The sequence below is a fragment of the Miscanthus floridulus genome, chromosome 14, assembly GCF_019320115.1.
Source record: "Miscanthus floridulus cultivar M001 chromosome 14, ASM1932011v1, whole genome shotgun sequence".
NCBI classification, from domain to species: Eukaryota; Viridiplantae; Streptophyta; class Magnoliopsida; order Poales; family Poaceae; genus Miscanthus; species Miscanthus floridulus.
This window is the reverse complement of record NC_089593.1, coordinates 32,891,841-32,914,049: the sequence shown is the minus strand read 5'-3', so window position 1 is coordinate 32,914,049 and position 22,209 is coordinate 32,891,841.

Below are 22,209 nucleotides of genomic sequence, written 5' to 3'. Positions count from 1 at the left end.
GCCGTCGGGTCCCATAGATCGGATGAAGATGGAGAAAGGTGTTGTCGGGTCCCACGGGTCGGATGGAGAAGGGACCACAAGCACAAGTGACACGTAAGCTGTTGGGTCCCACTGGTCAGATGGAGATGGAGAAAGGCCCCATAGGTACACGTGACACGTAAGCCATCGGGTCCCACGGGTTGGATGGAGAATGGTCCCACAGGTACCCCTCGCATGGAGAAAGGATCGAGCGGAGACTTTTATGATGAATTGCAAGCGTCACGAATGAGTAACTGTAGGTCCCACAGGTACACGATGGATGTAGAAAGTACCATATGGAGATCTATGACGAAGCGCCGTTTGTTACAGATCGAATATTGTTCGTCATAGATGTGTAATTAGCTCAATGACGAAACCATGTTCGTCACAGTATTAAAGAAGATCTGTGACGAAACCATGTGCTCTTCTATGACGTTTCTTGTGATGATATCTGATTTTGTCATAGATAGGGAGGGTTTGAGGATTGTCACCACTGATCTATGACGAAAAAGAAATATTCATCATAAAAAGCGATCTTCTATGACAGTTTCAGAATCGTCATTAACATTTTCATCATAGATGTGGATATTTCTAGTAGTGGAGGGGGCACGGGCGGGAGTCAGCGGTAGAGAGAAAGAAGAGAGGGATAGGGAATAGATTATTTATAGTCCTAGGAGACTTGGTCCTTAAGTAATCTAATTTAATTGAAAGAGTCCTTATAGATTTGGACTGCTTTCATAACAAGTAACTATTTATTCTCCTAACAAAATCTCACTCTATTTTTCCTAAGCAAACCTCTTATAGTTGCTATTTTACTCTAATCCATCCTGGTTGTGGGGTTTGCCCAAGGCGGCGGCGGCTCGCCTTGGTCGCGCCCTCCTCTGGTTGCGCCTCCCCCTCCTCTGGCCACGCATAGGAAGCGTCGTAGGCCAGACATCGCCGTGCGCTGAGTCTCGCTCGGCCCGCTAGGCTAGTTATCAGGGGGGCCACATGGGGCGCATGACAGCCGTCTTCCCTAACAAACGAAAAGTACACACCACGTGATCCAATCTATTGCGGTCGTTTGCCTTGCTATGTTGATCATGATGATCTTCGTTATGTCACTGCTAATCTTGTCCGATCTAACTAGTATGTTAGGGCTCTACATGCTAGTTTATGAGATTGTCATGATTTATATTCTGGTATTAATCTGGAAAATACCTCATTTTTCAACAGGGTCATCCCATGAGAATGACAAGGCATGGCCACCGCAGCATTGATCACCACCATGGCCCTAACTTTCTCAAGCCACAATGGGAACCTTGGGGAGGAGAGGGGGTCGTTTTTGCAAGCTCAACCACCGCAGGACTCATGGCACGAACACCGCGCAGCAGGGCTAAGGAGGCTAAAGAGAATGTCTACAATGCTACGTTTGGGCAGCCAATCAAATGGTAACCAAATTTGTAAATGGTGCTCAATTTTGGGTTGGATGTCTTGGACATATTTAGGCATAAGTAAAACACATATATCTTTTATGGATTCATATATCCACGTTATATTGTGTTCTAGAAAATATATATATACTACCGTTCCAATACAAACACACACATATCCAATAAATACATTCACATAATGCTGAGCCATACTATTTTTAATTTAATTAAAGGTAAATCATAATATTGAAATATAACTTCAGCAATACATTACAAAACACTGTATCTATTATTGTGATTACATAAAGACAAACAATACCCGGCAGAAGAGACACAGCCACATGCGTGCCGTCCTTTGATCGAGTACGAGTAATACGTTGGCATATTTTTTGACGAGTTGCTATTATATATATCTTAGTGCTAACTAAAACCCAGGAGCGAACACTACAGAAACAATTAACAGAGAGACTTAAGTGGCTCAAATCATTTTCAAACCCTAGAGCCCCTCGTTCCCATCTTCCATATCTAGAAAAGTTATGAGAGATTCAAAGGGAGGCTCTATTGTGGCAAAGGCAGCTGTAGGAGGGCAAGGGACAGGATCTGAACATTCCATTCCTAAGCAACATTGCTGCGGTGAGGCGCGGCTGTACGTCTTGTACCAATTCCCTGGCGAAGCTATGGTGGACACCGCATGTAGCGCCGTCATCAAGAGGACCAGAGTGAGGATGAGTAAGAGGAATGCCGGTGACCTGCCGGTCATCCTCTTCGCTGCCGACGCTCCTCTCGCCGCCATATCGGACCGGTGAGGCCACGAACGCATAGGCTTGCTCATCGTCTGCTACTTGCCTGACATTAACGCTGGCGATTTGGCTGTAGTGTTTGGTCCCAGAATGATTCACAAAACATGCCTATTTTCCACGGACCAGCGCAGACGGACAAATCTTGGACTTCACTTAAAATTTCTCTTGCAACTCTATGTGGTGAACGTGTATTATTGCTCTATAACGTCCCTGTACACAATGCCAAGTTGCCAATCACGCATGGGAAACTGCCAAATTGGGACTAGAAAATTGGAGGTTGCTGCCCCCTGATTCACGATGGAACTCACGCAATCGATGTCGACATGCGAATGGCGCCAAGCAGCTTGACGCGGAAACCTAGACCCTGGCGGCCTGGCATACTTCGACCAGCATCATAAATTGACTCACTATTCAACATGGTCTTGCCGGTCAGCAGATGCAGATCTGGTGTTCAACATGGTCTTGTGTGTACAAGTGTAAACGCATGCCTTTCCCGCTTTGCTTTGCAGCATGTGTACGTGTAATGTCTGAATCTGTAACTAATCTCGTGTAAACTGCGGACAACATGGACTTCCGCCATCTCTAGGTAGGCCATGGCCCTTGTTAAACTAACGGAACCTAGGCACCTAGCTAGTTTTAAAATTGCGAAAATACAATGAAGTGCTCATGAACAGAGACTCCTTTATTTCCCCAGTATGCAGGCTTTTCAACAAACTTGTGGTCTGTGGAGATGGAATGGTAAGTCCAGTCTACACAACACAAACCTAGTTGAAGAAACCGGACAGCAAGCAATTTTGCAACTTGCATACATAATACTCGTCGCTACAGTTAGTGCTTTAATGATAGGCGTTGCCGAACACCGAGTTGGGACGTAATGTGTGTCTATATATGGACGATCCTTTGGACGAACTAATCTATGGACGAAACTCGGCAATCTACCACCACAATGGAAATTCAATTCAGTTTCTATATATTAGAGCCCATGCAAATTAAACCATCGCATGACGATGCACTAAAAACCAAAATAAAACGCATTGTTATATGAAGCGAATTATAGGATCTATTGACATTAAGACAGGCAATTACACGGAGTGAATGATTGTGAAAGCTAAAAAGAAAATTTAAAACTCCCTCCTAAATATAAAACCTAATCATACCTCGTTTTAAGTTACAGTTTACACTAACACTGTACACTTGCTGAAACTGATCTTGATATAAAGTCTTAACTCTGATTGATCTCAAACTTTATCCGAATAAATTATATAAAATTCGCGAACTACCGAGAGGTACGCAAACCTCAACTCTGATTGATCTTGATATAAAACCTTAACTCTTATTGATCGTAACCACTGAATGAGCAAGAGGTATGCAAACTACACCAACTAGGCCTAAATCTAGAGCAAGCGTTTTTAGTGGTGGTCTAACTAGCCTAAGCACTTCACAAAACACCTACACAAATCACCAAATGATTTCACTAAGCACTATAGTGCACTACCGGAAACAGTATATATGCCGAGTGCCTGGTGGTTTGCCGAGTGCATTCCTTCGGGCACTCGGCAAACAATATATTTACCGAGTGCCCACATATAAACACTCGGCAAAATAATTGCACTCGGCAAAAAAACTTATTTGCCGAGTGCAGGAAATAAAATACTCGGCAAACAACAAGACACTCGGCAAAGAATAGGCACTCAGCAAAAGACCGCCACGTGTGACGGCCGTCAACCAGGGTGCCGGCGGTTAGAAATTTGCCGAGTGTCGGTTAGTGACACTTGACAAAGAGAAACTTTGCCGAGTGTTTTTATCTTGCACTCGGCAAATCGGTTCGTTTGCCGAGTATTTTATTTTGGCACTCGGCAAATTGAAAAAGTTTTTACCTCTTCTGACCTTGAAACTTTTTCTAATGTCCACATACAACATGTGGTACTCGATGTTAAGATTTGGTATATTTTTGGATCCGTTTGCCATACTTAATTAATTTATTGCTTTTCGAGGAATTTTTTGGTATAAGTCAAATTTGAACCGCAAGTGATTCAAATAATAGAATAAAATGAGTAGAAAAATGATATTCATGTTATTGAGTCCGGTGTGAGGCCTTATCCAGGACATGAAAAGAAATTTCGAACATCTTGTTCAGGAAACACGACCACGAACGTGTGGCCGAATGGTTTTTAAATTCTAAAAAAAGCAAATGAAGTCTGAAAATCATGAGATTTGTCAAGATCTCGTGATATTATACGTGGAGGCCGTGGTAAAAATTTGATAAGGTTTTGGACAATCTGTCACATACGATGTTTACAAACCGAAGTATCTCAGAACAAGAATCGCAGTATTGAGAAGGATTCGGTAAAATTTTGAGTCAAAGTGATGGTCGAATTGGGGTTTGACTTTAAAACTTTTTGTATAGGCAATAGAGAATATAGATTGATTCATGTGTAATTTTGGTAAAAAAATTTAGATCCGTTTGATAATTTTAATTTATTAAGTGCAATTATATAATATTAATTGATATACATTAAATTTGAGCTACAACTGCATGAAATAATAAGTTTTTTTCACTCCTGGCCTTGAAACTTTTTCTACTCTCTACATACAACATGTGGTACTCCATGTTAAGACTTGGTATATTTCTGGATCCGTTTGCTATATTTAATTAATTTATTGCTTTTCAAGGAATTTTTTGGTATAAGTCAAATTTAAATTGCAAGTGATTCAAATAATAGAATAAATGAGTAGAAAAATGATATTCATGTTATTGAGTCCGATGTGAGGCCTTACCCATGACATAAAAAGAAATTTCGAACATCTTATTCAGGAAACACGACCACGAACGTGTGGCCAAATGGTTTTTAAATTCTAAAAAAACAAACGAAGTCTGAAAATCATGAGATTTGTTAAGATCACGTGATATCATACGTGGAGGCCGTGATAAAAAATTGAGAAGGTTTTGGACAATCTGTCACGTACGATGTTTACAAACCGAAGTATCTCAGAAGAAGAATCGTAGCGTTGAGAAGGCTTCGGTAAGATTTTGAGTCAAAGTGACGGTCGAATTGGGGTTTGACTTGAAAACTTTTTGTATAGGCAATAGAGAACATAGAATGATTCATGTGTAATTCTGGTAAATTTTTGGATCAGTTTGATAATTTTAATTTATTAAGTGCAATTATAGAATTTTAATTGATATACATTGAATTTGAGCTACAACTGCATGAAATAATAAGTTTTTTTTCACTTCTGGCCTTAAACTTTTTCTACTCTCTACATACAACATGTGGTACTCCATGTTAAGATTTGGTATATTATAATGGAATGATATTCGTAGAAAAATCAAATAAAAAAAGAAGGAAACGAAGGAAAATGAAAAAAAGTGGGTTTGCCGAGTGCACCTGGTTTGGCACTTGACAAAGATGAGGTTTGCCGAGTGTCATAACTGGGACACTTGGCAAACTCCCCTCACCCGGCCCTACGCACAGTATTTTAGGGTTTAGGAAAAGGAGGATACCAAGGAAATTGTAACACCCAAAATTTCAGCTTTTTGAAATAAGAAAGCTCGATTTAATTATGTTATTATGTGAACTTTGAAATATAGGAAAGAAATATTTTTTGTGAAAATAAAATCAAATATAAGGTTAGTAACATGTTGATGAACTCATGTTGGAGCATTGTATTTCATATGTTGAGTGGTTTTTATTTAAACTCAAAAGAATTCAAATCCAATTGAAAATACTTTTGAAAAACTCTAAAAGTAAAAAGAAAAAGGTTTCTTCATTTCTCTCCCCTCTTCTTTTTCATTTCGGCCCATGGCCTTTCTCCAGCACCGCGCTAGCCCAACTTCGCGCCAGCCCAGCCCCACCGAGCCCAGCAACCGCGCCGGCCCAGCACCAGTGGGCAACCGCCGTGCCTCCCCCTTCCCTCTTCAGCGGCTGACATCCTGGCCCCACCTGTCAGCTCCTCCCCCTTCCTCCCGCGCAACCCGCAACTGCCCGCGCCTGGCGTAGCCGCAACCGCCGCCCACGTCCTCGATCGTGGGAGCGTCGCCCGCTCCCCGGCCTCTTTTTAAGCGAAGCCAAGACCCTCCTGCGCCCCCCCCCCCTGCTGCCCTCGCTCCCTCCTTCGCGCTCGCTGTGCACGGAAGACACAACCACCGAGGTCGCCGGTTCCGCCGTCCGCCATCCGCATCGACCGCCATCCTCGAGACGCCTCCGTCCCCGTTTTGCACCGCGGTGAGAATCCCCATGCTCCCCTCTTGTTTCCCGTGCCACTACTTTCTTGTTTCATGGCTTCTAGCGCCATAGCCACGTGCACCGACGACCTCTGCCTCGCCGGCCATGGCCGCCACCTCGCCAGCCGCGTTCCCCGGCCACGCTCTAGACCTGGGCGAGTTCCCCTTCACCCCCACAACTCCCCGGTGCTCTCGGATACGCAATCCGTGGCCCGTAGGCCCCTAACTGCGCTCGCCGGCGTGACCTCGCCGTCGGCCATGGCTGAACAGCCGTCGGAAGCACTGTTCTGGCTGGCCACCCCTTCTTCTCTCTCCCCAGATCTATTTCTGGCCGTTCATTTCTAATCCGACGGCCACTAGTGGCCGATACCCCTTCGTGGGTCAAATTGCTAAAGAAGCCCCCTGATTTCACGTAATAGAACCCGCCGTCCTTAGCGCATTTCCCCGAGTACGCATTCTCATTTTGAAAGCGTAAAGTTCACTGCTTTAGTCTAAAATACATTTTTAGTATTTACAGAAATGCCATTTGTACTGTTTTGCTTATAAAATCGTCGCTTTAGCTCCGAATTAACCCGTTCCAATTTCGTTAGCTTCATAAATTCATAATCTACGCGTTAGTACCACTGTTAATCAAGTTTGTAACTTTTAAATTTCATGGTTAGATTTAATTAAATATATTGCTATAGGAAATCCTGTTTAAATCATAACTTCCGTATTTTAGCTCCGTTTTTCGTGAACTTCGCGTTCACGTGATTGTAGAGAGACGTAAATTATTTTCATAAACATTTTATCTTGTTTTCCATACTGTTGGTGTACTATTCTAATTATAGTAATGTTTGCTTTGCATGAATGCCTTTGGAATGTTGTATGTTGCCATGTTGGTCGCGTTCAGACGGTGAGGAGAACGTTGGAGACCAAGAGTTCTTCGATGACCAGCAGGACCAGCAAGAGTTTGTGAACCAAGGCAAGTATAGCATGGGCCTACCTTGATGTCCTATTCACTTTAATCATTTACTCATGTGCATGTGTCTAATTTTGGTAACCATAAGGACATTCTAGTCATTGATGACTTGTTCCCTTGACTCCTATAGGTTAATTGCATATGGGTAGATTGCTAGTGCTCTAATTGAACATGATCTACATGATGATCAATGGTTCTATGGAACTAAAAGTATAACATGATTTATAACAACTGATCCATAGGGCGAAGGTGCAAATGACTTTTGATCATGTTGCTCCTGGCCCTCCATAAGGACTTATCTGTCGGCAAAAGCTAGGACTGACAGTGCAACCGGGAGAGTCATATGGCTCTGACTTTAGCTCAGTAATAGGACCTTTTCTAGCTTGTTAGAGGTTACCTTTATGGCGCAAAAGGGGCTTACCACGTTGGGTATAGGGCTGCCTCTGTTCCTATGTGTATAGCCGCGATGGATATGTGCCATAGGAAAGGGGGGTTCCTACATCTGCCTGCCGAGGAAACCTAGTGGCTCTAACTTGTTAGAGAAACCTATGAAATTGCTTCATAGTGTACCCTGTCCACTCACCTTGGCAGTGACATGGGAGTAATTAACCCGGGCATATGGGAATCATGACTCGCGGTGAATGTGCACCACCTCTATAGAGGGTAACAAACTATTATAACAGTCGTGCTCACGGTCACGAGCGGCCCAGAAAACTCACAGAATAACTGGTTACTTGTTGATGATCATTTAAGATGTTCTATGATGAAATATGATACACTTGACCCTGATATCTGTTCATATGGGATTAAACGGGAGTTTAAGCATAATTTGATAATACCTGATAATAAAAGCTTGACTTACTAAAAATGCTAACTGCAGTAAACCAGTGTCAACCTTTTTGAGCTTCATAACCCCATGATGACTTGTTAAGTACGGGATGTACTTACGCTTGTTTATTTTCTTTATTTGGATAAAAATCCCGGATGGGTAACAGATGACAACGGGTATGAGGAATTTCTTGAGGATTATTAGGCTTGTGGTCAACTAGTTGACCTTCCCTGTGATGGTGTTCCACGTGAGAGAGTTACCTTTTATTTTCCGCTGTGATGTATAAGACTAAGTTATATTATGAATCTGATGTAAGAGACACCGTGATGATACTTTATGTAATTTGTCAGCTTGTGTGTGTGATTGATCCCTGGGCACACACGAGTTTTGTGCATTTAATTTTATCCTTAAAATTGGGTGTGACAAATTGGTATCGGAGCCAGGTTGACTGTAGGACGCAAGCCTAGTTAGAAACGGTCGTTTTAGCATCTTTGCTCCTCTGGTTTCTTGCTTACTGTCTTATTCTTGTTATTTTATTAAAACATTTATGCTTTTCATACCTTAATCTATTATATAAAATTGTTGATTCTAATTCTATCTCACTTTAAATCTATAGATGTCTCATAACCCAAAGACTGCCCGCCTCAGCACTGCTGGCTATCGTGCCTTGTTCACCCCACGTGCTCCATAGGCGGAGAAGGAGATTGTGATCATCTCCGACGATGAGGAGATGGCTACCCCGACACCTGCACCTGCTCCTACTCCAGCTGTCGCATTGGTCTATCATGTTGTAGCTACACCTGAGGAGTCATCAGCCACTTCACCTACACCTGCACCAACCCCAGCTGTCCCTGTGGTGGATGAGGAGATAGGCTGGAAGTGCAAGTACTACATCAAGCCAGCCCTAGAGACGGCCAACTACCACACCCTCCTCACCCATGTGCTGGACGACTACTACCCCGACCTGCACGCCTCCATCAGCTATCACTGTGCAGAGTACCAGCATCCATTGGAGGCCACCTTCTAGAAGGTAGAGCTGGTGGTCACTGCTTGGAACGACATCAAGAATGGACATGAGGGGGAGACTGTCCACCATGCCACTGCTAGAAGGGCCCATGCCTTGGATGGCATGGAAGATGCAGCGCAGGACGCCTACATCTACTACCATGGTCGTCGCTTTGAGGCCATGAGGGAGGATCACTTCAGGTTCCTTCCTTGCAATGATCATGAGGGTGTTTGGCAGGTCTTGGCTCCACCAGAGAGTGATCCAACTCTGGAAGCGACAGTGCAGCACGTCCATGCCATGCAGGGGGTGGACGAAGAGGTCAAGGGAGAACTGCGTGAATCACAGAGGGCTGAGAGACGCCTCTAGAAGCAAGTGGATGAACTTCGAGCTCAACTTGGGCAGCCATCGATCTACAAGAAGAAGCGACGGTCGTTCACAATGATTGACACCGCTCCATAGGTGTTAGGTGCCTTGATTTAGATTACCACGTCGTTAGTTCGTGTTTCATATTTAGTCTTGTTTGGTCTTGTGAACTTGGATGATTAGATGTTTTAATTTGTGAACTTGGTTGATTTGGAGTTTGGTTGTTTGCTGGAAGTTTGTGGGCATGTCCACAACTTCCTTAGATTGGAACCTTAAGATTAGATGAAATCTTAATGCAGATGGTTTGCTTTATCTTGTCTCTGCTGTGCTGATTTCGGGAGCAGCCTGTGTTCTTTATCTTGTATCTCGAAATCTGGGCTGTCAAAAATTCTGAACTTTTTGTGGAGATAACTAGACTTCTGTATCTTTCAAATGTCTCTGGAATCACGTCAATACCTGTTCAGATTTGTGAGATCTAGCTGTCACAAGTTGATGTTCCTGCACAGTCTAGAACCCAGAACAGATTCGGTTTAGCTCTACTTTTGACCATGTGTGTGGCAGAATCTGTAAAAGTGATCTAAATAAAAGTTGTAGCTGATCTCCTAAGCTTTTCAACCGTTCTTGGTACACCTCTGTTGGATCTCTGAAACTCGAGTTATAACAGTTTTACTGAACTGCTGAATTTGAATTTTGTCCAGAAAATTCTCAGCATTGTTTCTTATCTTTTGTAAGCTCTCTATAATTTGGAAAATCTCTAAATTTTGCGCATTTGTTGGAAAACAGATGGCCGCAAGAGGAGGAAGAGGCAGAGGCCGTGGTCGTGGACATGATGCTCTCATAAATCCACCACCACCGCCACCTGTGACCATGGAACAAATATTGGGAATGCAAGCGCAGTTGATGCAAGCTATGATGCAGCGTTTGGATAATGAACCTGCAAGAGGACCACTGTCTGTTCAGGTCAGAGATAAGCGTGGAGAGTTTATGAAGGGTCGTCCACCGGTGATCACTCATGCCTCAGACCCTATGGAGGCAGATGATTGGTTGTGTGCTGTAGAGAAGCAACTTAACATAGCACAATGCAATGATCTTGAGAAGGTGTTGTATGCTTTTGGTCAACTCCAGGGAGCAGCTCAGGATTGGTGGGATTCTTTCCAGTATGGACGTCCCAACAATGCTCCTGCTATCACCTAGTAGGCATTCAAGGACAATTTCTGGTCTTATCATATCCCTGATGGACTCGTGGAATTGAAGCAAGGGGAATTTAGGTCCCTCAAGCAAGGATCCATGACTGTGGCGGAGTATCGTGACAAGTTGGCTCAACTGTCATGTTATGCTCCAAATGATGTAGCTAAGGACAAGGATAAGCAACGCCGTTTCCTCAAGGGACTCTATGATGGACTGTAGCTTCAACTGATGTCCAACAGCTACCCCAACTTTTAGTCATTAGTGAACCGCGCTATTGTGATCGACGATAAGCGCAAAGAGATGGAAGCCAAGAAGAGGAGGCTTCAAGGGCAAGCTTCTAGAAGTAACACCCGCCCGCGTGCATATCCACAGCATGGTTTTCAGCAAAGGAATCAAGGACCATCTAACCAGGGAAACCATGGTCAGTATCCTCAACGTAATCAGTTCCAGCAACGCCCTCAGTACCAGCAACAGTATGGTAATTAGCATCCCCCGCAACAGACCAGCAGTCCGGCAACACGCCAGGGAGTGCCCAATAATGCTCCTATGAAGAGTGGTGCACCCAACAATCCCAATGCCTGCTACTGCTGTGGAGAAGTAGGTCACTATGCTCATCAGTGTCCTAAGAAGCAGAACCAACAAGCACCATAGAACCAGACTGTCAATCAGAAGTTCAACGCCCGACCACCTCACATTGCGAAGGTGAACTATGTGTCATCTGATGCAGCTCAAGAGACGCCCAAGGTCATGTTGGGTACGTTCAACGTCAACTCTATCTCTGCTACAGTACTTTTTGATTCTGGTGCTTCACATTCTTTTATTTCCCAAGCTTTTGTTAGAATGCATAGCATACCTTTGTGTGCCATGAAAAACCCCATACTAGTAAATTCACTAGGAGGTAGTATGCCCGCTTCATATTGGAGACCCTCAATTAGCATTTCCTTAAGGGGGGTAGACTTCAAAGTGAAACCAATTGTGTTGAGAACAGCGGGAATTGATCTTATTCTGGGAATGGATTGGATGAAACAACATCGGGTAGTGATTCAGTGTCAGGAGAAGTCTGTGGTTGTGACATCACTCAATGGAGATAGAATCTGTGTAGAAGTGGTAGTGCAAGCTCAGCCTACAGCCACAGTGAACCAACTAGATGGTGAAGCCAATAAACAAGATCATGTCATGGAGGAGTTCCCGGATGTCTTCCCCGTTGACTTGCCAGGTATGCCACCTGACCGAGACATTGAATTCATTATTGAATTATTACCTAGAACTGCACCAATAGCTAAACGTCCATATAGAATGGGGGTTAATGAATTAGAAGAGCTTAAGAAACAACTAAAAGAGTTGCAAGAAAAAGGTTTCATACGCCCCAGTTCTTCCCCATGGGGGGCACCTGTGATCTTTGTGGATAAAAAGGATGGTAGTCAATGGATGTGTGTGGATTACCGTTCACTTAATGAGGTTACAATCAAGAATAAATACCCTTTGCCTAGGATTGATGATTTGTTTGATCAGTTGAGAGGAGCCCATGTGTTCTCCAAGATTGATCTCCGCTCAGGGTACCATCAGCTAAAGATTCGAAACTCAGACATACCAAAGACAGCATTCACTACACGGTATGGATTGTATGAGTATACCGTTATGTCTTTTGGATTGACCAATGCACCTACATACTTCATGTATCTGATGAATAAGGTGTTCATGGAGTTTCTGGATAAATTTGTGGTGGTATTCATAGATGACATACTGATATTCTCCAAGACTGAAGAAGAACATGCTGAACATATAAGGTTAGTCTTGAAAAAGCTTAGAGAACATAAGTTGTATGCTAAGTAGAGCAAGTGTGAGTTTTGGTTGAAGGAAGTCTCTTTTTTGGGTCATGTTGTCTCCAATGGGGGAATAGCAGTGGATCCAAGCAAAGTGCAAGATGTATTGAATTGGAAACCACCAACCACTATAAGTGAGATTCGTAGCTTTTTAGGATTGGCTAGATACTACAGAAGGTTCATTGAAGGTTTTTCCAAGCTAGCCAAGCCTATGACAGCTCTGTTGGAAAAGAATGCTAAGTATGTATGGTCGGATAAATGCCAGGCAAACTTTGATGAGCTAAAGAAGAGATTTACTACAGCTCCAGTATTAATTCTGCCCGATTTAAGCAAGAACTTCTCTATATATTGTGATGCATCCCGTTTGGGCCCTGGATGTGTGCTTATGCAAGAAGGAAGAGTGGTGGCATATGCATCTAGACAATTGAGGAAGCATGAGTTGAATTACCCTACTCATGACTTGGAATTGGCAGCTGTGGTTCATGCTTTGAAGAACTGGAGACATTATCTAATTGGGCATAAGAGTGATATCTATACAGATCATAAGAGTTTGAAGTATATCTTTACCCAATCAGATCTGAATCTGAGACAACGTCGTTGGTTGGAATTAATCAAAGACTATGACTTAGAAGTGCATTATCACCCGGGAAAAGCAAATGTCATAGCTGATGCACTTAGCAGGAAGAGCTATGCTAATGGACTTGGGACGACAATTATGTCCGCAGAGTTGTGTGTTGAAATGGAGCATCTCAACTTGAGTTTTGTCACTAATGCAATGGAATTGGTGATAGAGCCTACTTTGGAGCAAGAGATACACAAAGGTCAATTGGAGGATGAAAAACTTAAGGAGATAGCAGAGAATGTAGTGCTTGGAAAGGCACCAGGATTCAGAATGGATGAGAATGACACTCTTTGGTTCGGAAAAAGGATATGTGTACCTGAAGTGAAGGCTATCCGTGATGCAATTCTGCAAGAGGCCTATGAGTCTGCTTATTCTATACATCCCAGAAGTACCAAGATGTATTTGGATCTCAAGGAGAAGTATTGGTGGTATGGTTTGAAGAGAGATGTGGCAGAGTATGTGGCTTTGTGTGACACTTGTCAAAGAGTGAAAGTTGAGCATCAAAGACCTGCAAGGTTACTACAACCAATGAAGATTCCTGAATGGAAATGGGAAGAAGTTGGTATGGATTTTATCGTAGGTTTGCCCCGCACTCAAAGAGGTTATGATTCAATATGGGTAATAGTGGATCGACTCACCAAGGTTGCCCACTTTTTACCAGTCAAGACTACCTATACAGGTGCAAGACTAGTAGAGTTGTACATGGAAAGGATTGTGTGTTTACATGGTGTTCCCAAGAAGATTGTGTCTGATAGAGGCACTCAGTTTACATCGCAATTCTGGCATAAAGTACATAGGTCTTTGGGGACAAAGTTGAATTTCAGTTCTGCTTACCACCTGCAAACTGATGTATAGACTAAAAGGATCAATCAGATTTTGGAAGATATGTTGAGAGCCTATGCACTACAGTATGGTGATAGTTGGGATAAGAGTCTGCCATACACAGAGTTCTCGTATAACAACAGTTATCAGAAGAGTCTTAAGATGGCACCTTTTGAGGCGCTGTATGGACGTAAATGTAGAACGCCTTTGTTCTGGAATCAGACTAGTGAAACTCAGGTGTTTGGACCCAATGTCCTTAGAGACACGAAAGAACAAGTGAGAATGATTAGAGACAATTTGAGAGTGGCTCAGTCCTGACAGAAGAGTTACGCTGATACTCGCAGAAGAGAGCTGACTTTCGAAGTTGGTGATTATGTGTACTTGAAGGTGTCACCAATGAGAAGTGTGAAAAGATTCAATATGAAGGGAAAGTTAGCACCAAGGTATATTTGACCTTTTAAGATCCTAGAGAGACATGGAGAAGTAGCTTATCAGTTGGAACTGCCTGAGAGTTTGTCAGGTGTGCACGACGTGTTCCATGTTTCCCAATTGAAAAAGTGTTTGAGGGTACCAGAAGAGCAAATTCCTTTGGAAGAACTTGCTGTCAAGGAAGATCTTACTTATGAAGAGTATCCAATAAAGATCTTGGAAACTGCCGAAAGAGTTACAAGAAGCCGAACTATAAAGATGTGCAAGGTGCAGTGGAATCGGTATACAGAGGATGAAGCTACTTGGGAAAGAGAAGAGGATCTGAGAAAGTCTTACCCACAACTGTTTGAGTAAGCAATCATCCGAATCTCGAGGACGAGATTCATCTTAAGGGGGGTAGAATTGTAACACCCAAAATTTCAGCCTTTTTGAAATAAGAAAGCTCGATTTAATTATGTTATTATGTGAACATTGAAATATAGGAAAGAAATATTTTTTGTGAAAATAAAATCAAATATAAGGTTAGTAACATGTTGATGCACTCATGCTGGAGCATTGTATTTCATATGTTGAGTGGTTTTTGATTTAAACTCAAAAGAATTCAAATCCAATTGAAAATACTTTTGAAAAACTCTAAAAATAAAAAGAAAAAGGTTTCTTCATTTCTCTCCCCTCTTCTTTTTCATTTTGGCCCATGGCCTTTCTCCAGCACCGCGCCGGCCCAGCACCAGCGGGCAACCGCCGCGCCTCCCCCTTCCCTCTTCAGCGGCTGACATCCCGGCCCCGCCTGTCAGCTCCTCCCCTTTCCTCCCGCGTGACCCGCAACCGCCCGTGCCTGGCGCAGCTGCAACTGCCGCCCACGTCCTCGATCGTGGGAGCGTCGCCCGCTCCCCAGCCTCTTTTTAAGCGAAGCCGAGACCCTCCCGCGTGCCCCCTGCTGCCCCCGCTCCCTCCTTCGCGCTCGCTATGCACGGAAGACACAACCGCTGAGGTCGCCGGTTCCACCGTCCGCTATCCGCGTCGACCGCCGTCCTCAAGCCGCCTCCGTCCCCGTTTTGCACCGCAGTGAGAATCCCCGTGCTCCCCTCTTGTTTCCCATGCCGCTACTTTCTTGTTTCATGGCTTCTAGCGCCATAGCCACGTGCGCCGATGACCTCCGCCTTGCCGTCCATGGCCGCCACCTTGCCAGCCGCATTCCCCGGACGTGCTCTAGACCTAGGCGAGTTCCTCTTCACCCCCGCAACTCCCCGGAGCTCTCGGATACACAATTCATGGCCCGTAGGCCCCTAACCGCGCTCACCGGCGTGACCTCGCCATCGGCCATGGCTGAACAGCCGCCAGAAGCACTGTTCCGGCTGGCCACCCCTTCTTCTCTCTCCCTAGATCTATTTCTGGCCGTTCATTTCTAATCCGACGGCCACCAGTGGCCGATACCCCTTCGTGGGTCAAATTGCTAAAGAAGCCCCCTGATTTCGCGTAATAGAACCCGCCATCCTTAGCGCATTTCCCCGAGTACGCATTCTCATTTTGAAAGCGTAAAGTTCACTGCTTTAGTCTAAAATACAGTTTCAGTATTTACAGAAATGCCATTTGTACTGTTTTGCTTATAAAATCGTCGTTTTAGCTCCGAATTAACCCGTTCCAATTTCGTTAGCTTCATAAATTCATAATCTACACGTTAGTACCACTGTTAATCAAGTTTGTAACTTTTAAATTTCATGGTTAGATTTAATTAAATATATTGCTATAGGAAATCCTGTTTAAATCATAACTTCCGCATTTTAGCTCCGTTTTTCATGAACTTCGCGTTGACGTGATCGTAGAGAGACATAAATTATTTTCATAAACATTTTATCTTGTTTTCCATACTGTTGGTGTACTGTTCTAATTATAGGAATGTTTGCTTTGCATGAATGCCTTTGGAATGTTGTATGTTGCCGTGTTGGTCGCGTTCAGACGGTGAGGAGAACGTTGGAGACCAAGAGTTCTTCGATGACCAGTAGGACCAGCAAGAGTTTGTGAACCAAGGCAAGTATAGCATGGGCCTACCTTGATGTCCTATTCACTTTAATCATTTACTCATGTGCATGTGTCTAATTTTGGTAACCATAAGGACATTCTAGTCATTGATGACTTGTTCCCTTGACTCCTATGGGTTAATTGCATATGGGTAGATTACTAGTGCTCTAATTGAACATGATCTACATGATGATCAATGGTTCTATGGAACTAAAAGTATAACATGATTTATAACAACTGATCCATAGGGCGAAGGTGCAAATGACTTTTGATCATGTTGCTCCCGGCCCTCCATAAGGACTTATCTGTCGGCAAAAGCTGGGACTGACAGTGCAACCAGGAGAGTCATATGGCTCTGACTTTAGCTCAGTAATAGGACCTTTTCTAGCTTGTTAGAGGTTACCTTTATGGCACAAAAGGGGCTTGCCACATTGGGTATAGGGCTGCCTCTGTTCCTATGCGTATAGCCACGATGGATATGTGCCATAGGAAAGGGGGGTTCCTACATCTGCCTGCCGAGGAAACCTAGCGGCCCTAACTTGTTAGAGAAACCTATGAAATGGCTTCATAGTGTACCCTACCCGCTCACCTTGGCAGTGACATGGGAGTAATTAACCCGGGCATATGGGAATCACGACTCGTGGTGAATGTGCACCACCTCTGCAGAGGGTAACAAACTATTATAACAGTCGTGCTCATGGTCACGAGCGGCCCGGAAAACTCACAGAATAACTGGTTACTTGTTGATGATCATTTAAGATGTTCTATGATGATATATGATACACTTGACCCTGATATCTGTTCATATGGGATTAAATGGGAGTTTAAGCATAATTTGATAATACCTGATAATAAAAGCTTGACTTACTAAAAATGCTAACTGCAGTAAACCAGTGTCAACCTTTTTGAGCTTCATAACCCCATGATAACTTGTGAAGTACGGGATGTACTTACGCTTGTTTATTTTCTTTATTTGGATAAAAATCCCGGATGGGTAACAGATGACAATGGGTATGAGGAATTTCCTGAGGATTATTAGGCTTGTGGTCAACTAGTTGACCTTTTCTGTGATGGTGTTCCACGTGAGAGAGTTACCTTTTATTTTCCGCTATGATGTATAAGACTAAGTTATATTATGAATCTGATCTAAGAGACACCGTGATGATACTTTATGTAATTTGTCAGCTTGTGTGTGTGATTGATCCCTGGGCACACACGAGTTTTGTGCATTCAATTTTATCCTTAAAATTGGGTGTGACAGTGTCGACGAAATATGGTCGGTAGTCTACCTAGGGGTATGCCCAAGGTAGTAGATTATCGGCAGACAGATGCGCAAGCCCCAAACAAGACGGTGACGCAAGACAGACACGAGGCTTTATCCAGGTTCGGCCGCCAAGAAGGCGTAATACCTACGTCCTGCGTCTGATTTGTATTGCTGTATGTCAAATGAGAGATGATTTTTAGAGGGGTCCCCTGCCCGCCTTATATAGTCCGGGGGGCAGGGTTACAGATCTGGAAACTAATCCTAGTCAGTTACAATTGCCATATGTGGCCGGATAAGGATTCCTATTCTAACCGACCAAGATCCTGCTTGGTCACCAAATCCGTCTTGATTCCTTGTGCGGGACTCCTGATCAGGTTAACTGGGCCGCACGTCGTCTTTCGGGTGGACCGAACCCATCGATCCGGGCTAGCCCAAACTTAGCCGTAAGGGTATAGGGGTTAATACCCCCACAGCTAGTCCCCGAGCATCATATATTATGCTGTGACACGCCATTTAACCTTCTCCGACAAGTGAGGCTTGAGCCCTTGATGCCTCCGACCACCGTCATCACCGGAGAAGTAGGTTGTCCGAAGAATGTATGGTGCTCTTAAAAAAATAAAAAGATTTCTTGCCCTGAGAAGTGTGCCCACTTGTATTTCTGAAAAGAAATGTAAGTGGTCTTGAAGCATAGTGTCCTTGAACACCAGAAGCATAGGGGTCGAAAAACAAACACATTCACCGCAAGGTGAAGTGTGCCCACTTAGTCCCCGAGCCTAGGCAGTAGGTGACGTAGGCACGTGGTGCCAGGGTCTAAAAAGAAATTCCGCTGAAGTTAATAATCCGATTGCCGTACAGGCAAAACAAGATGCACCGGCAGGTGCATCGTACCGACGTAGTCCCCGAGCTTGCTGGAAGGCGAAGTATGAGCCTTGTAGCAAGGTCTAAAGAAATGTCTCTCAACTGTATGTGAGCACAAATCACATGTTGTCGAGAAGAGCAAAACTCCGAGTAGTGGTCGGGAGAGTCCCCGAGCACAGCAGTGGTCGTAAAAAGTCATCGTGGTCGGAGCAGTCCCCGAGCATAGTAGTGGTCTGGGCAGCCCCCGAACACAGTAGTGGTCTGGTCAATCCCCGATCACGTGCGCCGCTTGTATTATTATTTGGTGTATTTATTTATCGCCTTATTCTGCCAAGCCCAATCTGACACATCTGGTCAAAAAAGCAAACAGGTATAGCACGGCGTTCTGCCCTCTTACTCTTTCTGGCAAACTGTCGCTTGGCACCTGTATGGAGGTGCGTCAGTGTGGGCCCTCTCACTTTATCATCGAAAAGGCGCATACACTGTAAACGAAGGGGCGCGTTTATTGGCGTAGATCTCGAGGTGGTGTGAACAACCGTCCGCTGCGCGTGCGCACGTCTCCCAAGAATCTCGGGCGGACGAAATGACGGAACTCTTTGTTATTTATAATGTAGATCTGGTAAGTTACTAACACCGTTCCCCATTGTCATTCGCCGCCGCATCCTTCGTCTCCCTCTTGCCGAACCCTATTCCTCCGATAATCACCGCCAACCCCTTCGCCACCACATCCACCCCCTTAGAAAGGATAGACTAATGGCGAAGAGAGACGCCCAGAAGAAGGGTGGAGTCATGGCGAAGGAGTGGTGGAAGTCACGGAGCAACGAACAGACCATCGAAGACCTCGTCGCCATGGGGGTGCTCCACAACAAGGCACTCGCTGGATGGCGCGCGCCGGAAGGAGAAAGCTTCCCCGATCCACAACCAGGTGAGATTGTGGTTTTCGAAGATTTCTTCAAGCGGGGTTTTGGGATTCCAGTGCACCCTTTCCTTCAGGGTCTCTGTTTGTATTACAAGATTGGGATTTGCAATCTGCATCCCAACTCGATTCTTCTTGTCTCCACCTTCATCCATCTCTGCGAGGCTTATGGTGGCTTCCAGCCCCATTTCGACCTCTTTCGCCACCTATTCTGTCTTCGGAAGAAAGGAAGCGGTGGCTCGAAGATCGCCGGAGGCGTCTACCTGAACCTACGCGACGGCATGAAGGCTCAATACTTGCACTGCCCCTAGAACACCTCACTGGACGAGTGGTACAAGAAATGGTTCTACATCCGTGAAGAGCCAAACACCATCACCCTGTGCGATGTGGGGCTGATTCCAGAGAAGAAAAATAGCTGGTCGGAGAAGCCCGAGAACTTGGAGCAGATCGCCGAACTGCTCGGGATGATCCCGTTGGGAAGGCTCGATGGCCCAAGCGTGGTCGGCAACTTCATCAGCCGAAGAATCCAGCCCTGCCAGAAGAGGATTCATCCTGGCTTCGAGTACCAAGGAGGCGCTGATCCAACGAGGACCAGGAAGGAACCGCTTGACAAGATGGACATCAAGGCCAGGATTGGAGAGCTGTTCAACCTGGCCAATCCCAATTACGTCGGGCTGAACACCATCGAGCACGCCTTCAAGCTGGCTCGACCTCCTCCAAAGGTAAATGATGCCACCTTTCAACTGTAGAGTCATGCTGTGGCAAGAAAATAATTGTTTGTCCCCGTTTTGTGTCTCAGTGTAATGGTCGTGACTGGGCAGCACTGTTTGTGTCGCCTCCCCCTAGTGTAGAGTGGCCGCAAGCTACCGGCCCAGCCGCCCAGACCAGCGCCAGGACCGACGACGTCCACTGGGCGGTACTCGAGACTGTAGAGGACGCATCGACCAGAGCCGCTGGCAAGCGTCCGGCTGCCAGCAAACGACGCCAAGCCATCTTCCCCCTGTCGGACGACAAAGCAGAGGGTGCGGACACCTTCTGGCTTGTCCCTCGAAAGAGGAGAAGGCAAATGGGACCGACGGAGCAGGGTGGCTCCTCTGGGCCAGCAGTGGTCACATCACCGACCACTGCAACATAGAGGACAAGCGAAGGAAATGTCAAGCGTCATACCCCGATGCCTGTACCGGAGGTGGAAAGGGTCCCGATGGAAACTGCCGAGCAAGCAGAGCAGGGGCGGTCGAGGAGACGTTCCTTCGCCACATCATTCCGCAAGTCGAAGCTATAAGTATTTATATTTTTTATGTAAGCTTGCAATTGGCATTGGATACTATTATCTTCTAAATTTGTCTCTGATGCATTAGATCGGCATCCACCGAGAGCCCCGACCAGCTAGCCGGGTGCGGCGCAACGTCGTCAATAACGGCGGGACAAACTACCCAGCAGCCAGCCGTAGAGGAGCCCGTAGTAGGAAATTCGCCTGGACCTCAGCAGGCAGACGACCAGACGCCAGTCCCCGAGCGGCTGGTTGAGAAGACAACCGAGCAGTGTACAAGTGCTCCGAGCATGAACCTTGCTGAGGCGGATAACATGGCGCCAAGGGAACCGGACCTAGTCGAGGAGCAGCAGCCAGAAGTGGCCCAGAGCGTTCTTGCCGATGCGACGGCTCGTGGAAAATCCCTGGTGGTCGTGGAGTCTGCAGACTCCAGACCAGCGCCGCCTCCCGAACAGGAGGTTGAAGAAGAAGAAGTAGAAGAGGTCCTGGGCCGCCCCCAAGATAGGCGACAACATGTATATGTGTCGCGCTATCGGAACGACGAATGGGTTATGCACGAGGAAATCCTAGAGGTCGAAGAGACCCTAAGAGTCGAACGGGCGGCCAAGCGTCTGGTGACAGAAGTCCAGGTATGTTTGGCTTGAATTCTTGACCCTATTATGTAGTCGAACTGTCTGACTTAGCTTGTCTGTATGCAGGACTTGATGAAAACCGCAAAATACCGAAAAAGATGCTTCGACCAGATTGAAGGAATCACGGCGACCAATAAGGAACTGGCGGCCGAAGTGGAACGCTTGCGGCGCTAACTTGAAGCCGCCGACCAGGAGAGGTCAGAGCAAGAAGCACAGAATTAAAACCTGGTCGGCCAGCTCAATAACAAAGAGCTGGAGAAAACAAGTAAGTTTTCACCTTATCATAGCAAGTGCAAGACTTGTGTTATTGTGTTCTTGGTAGTAACAGCTGTAATGCAGGTTTAGAAGCTGAAGTGACCCGCCTCCAGGGGGAAAATAGCCGTGTGACCACAGAATGTGGTCGCCTGAAGGAGGACAACAAGAAACTGGCACGCAGCCAGTCTGAACTCCAAGACCACACTACCAAAATGAAGGATGACCTGAAAAGTAAGCATTCCAGATCACCTTTCTCACTCTATCGCCCACCTTGCCTTATCGTGTCATCACATTTGATGTCTTGTACTGCGTTTAGTTTTGAAAGTCAATGCCAAGAGGCACCTAGAGGCCGTGATCAAGGAGCGTGACGACTGGAAAGCACGATGCCTCAAGGCCACCGAGGAGCGAGACACGTGGAACAAGCGGTGCCAAGAAATGGCAACTGGCATTGTGCCCGTCCTCGACCTTATCGACCCGGCGCTCATAGAGGAAGAGAT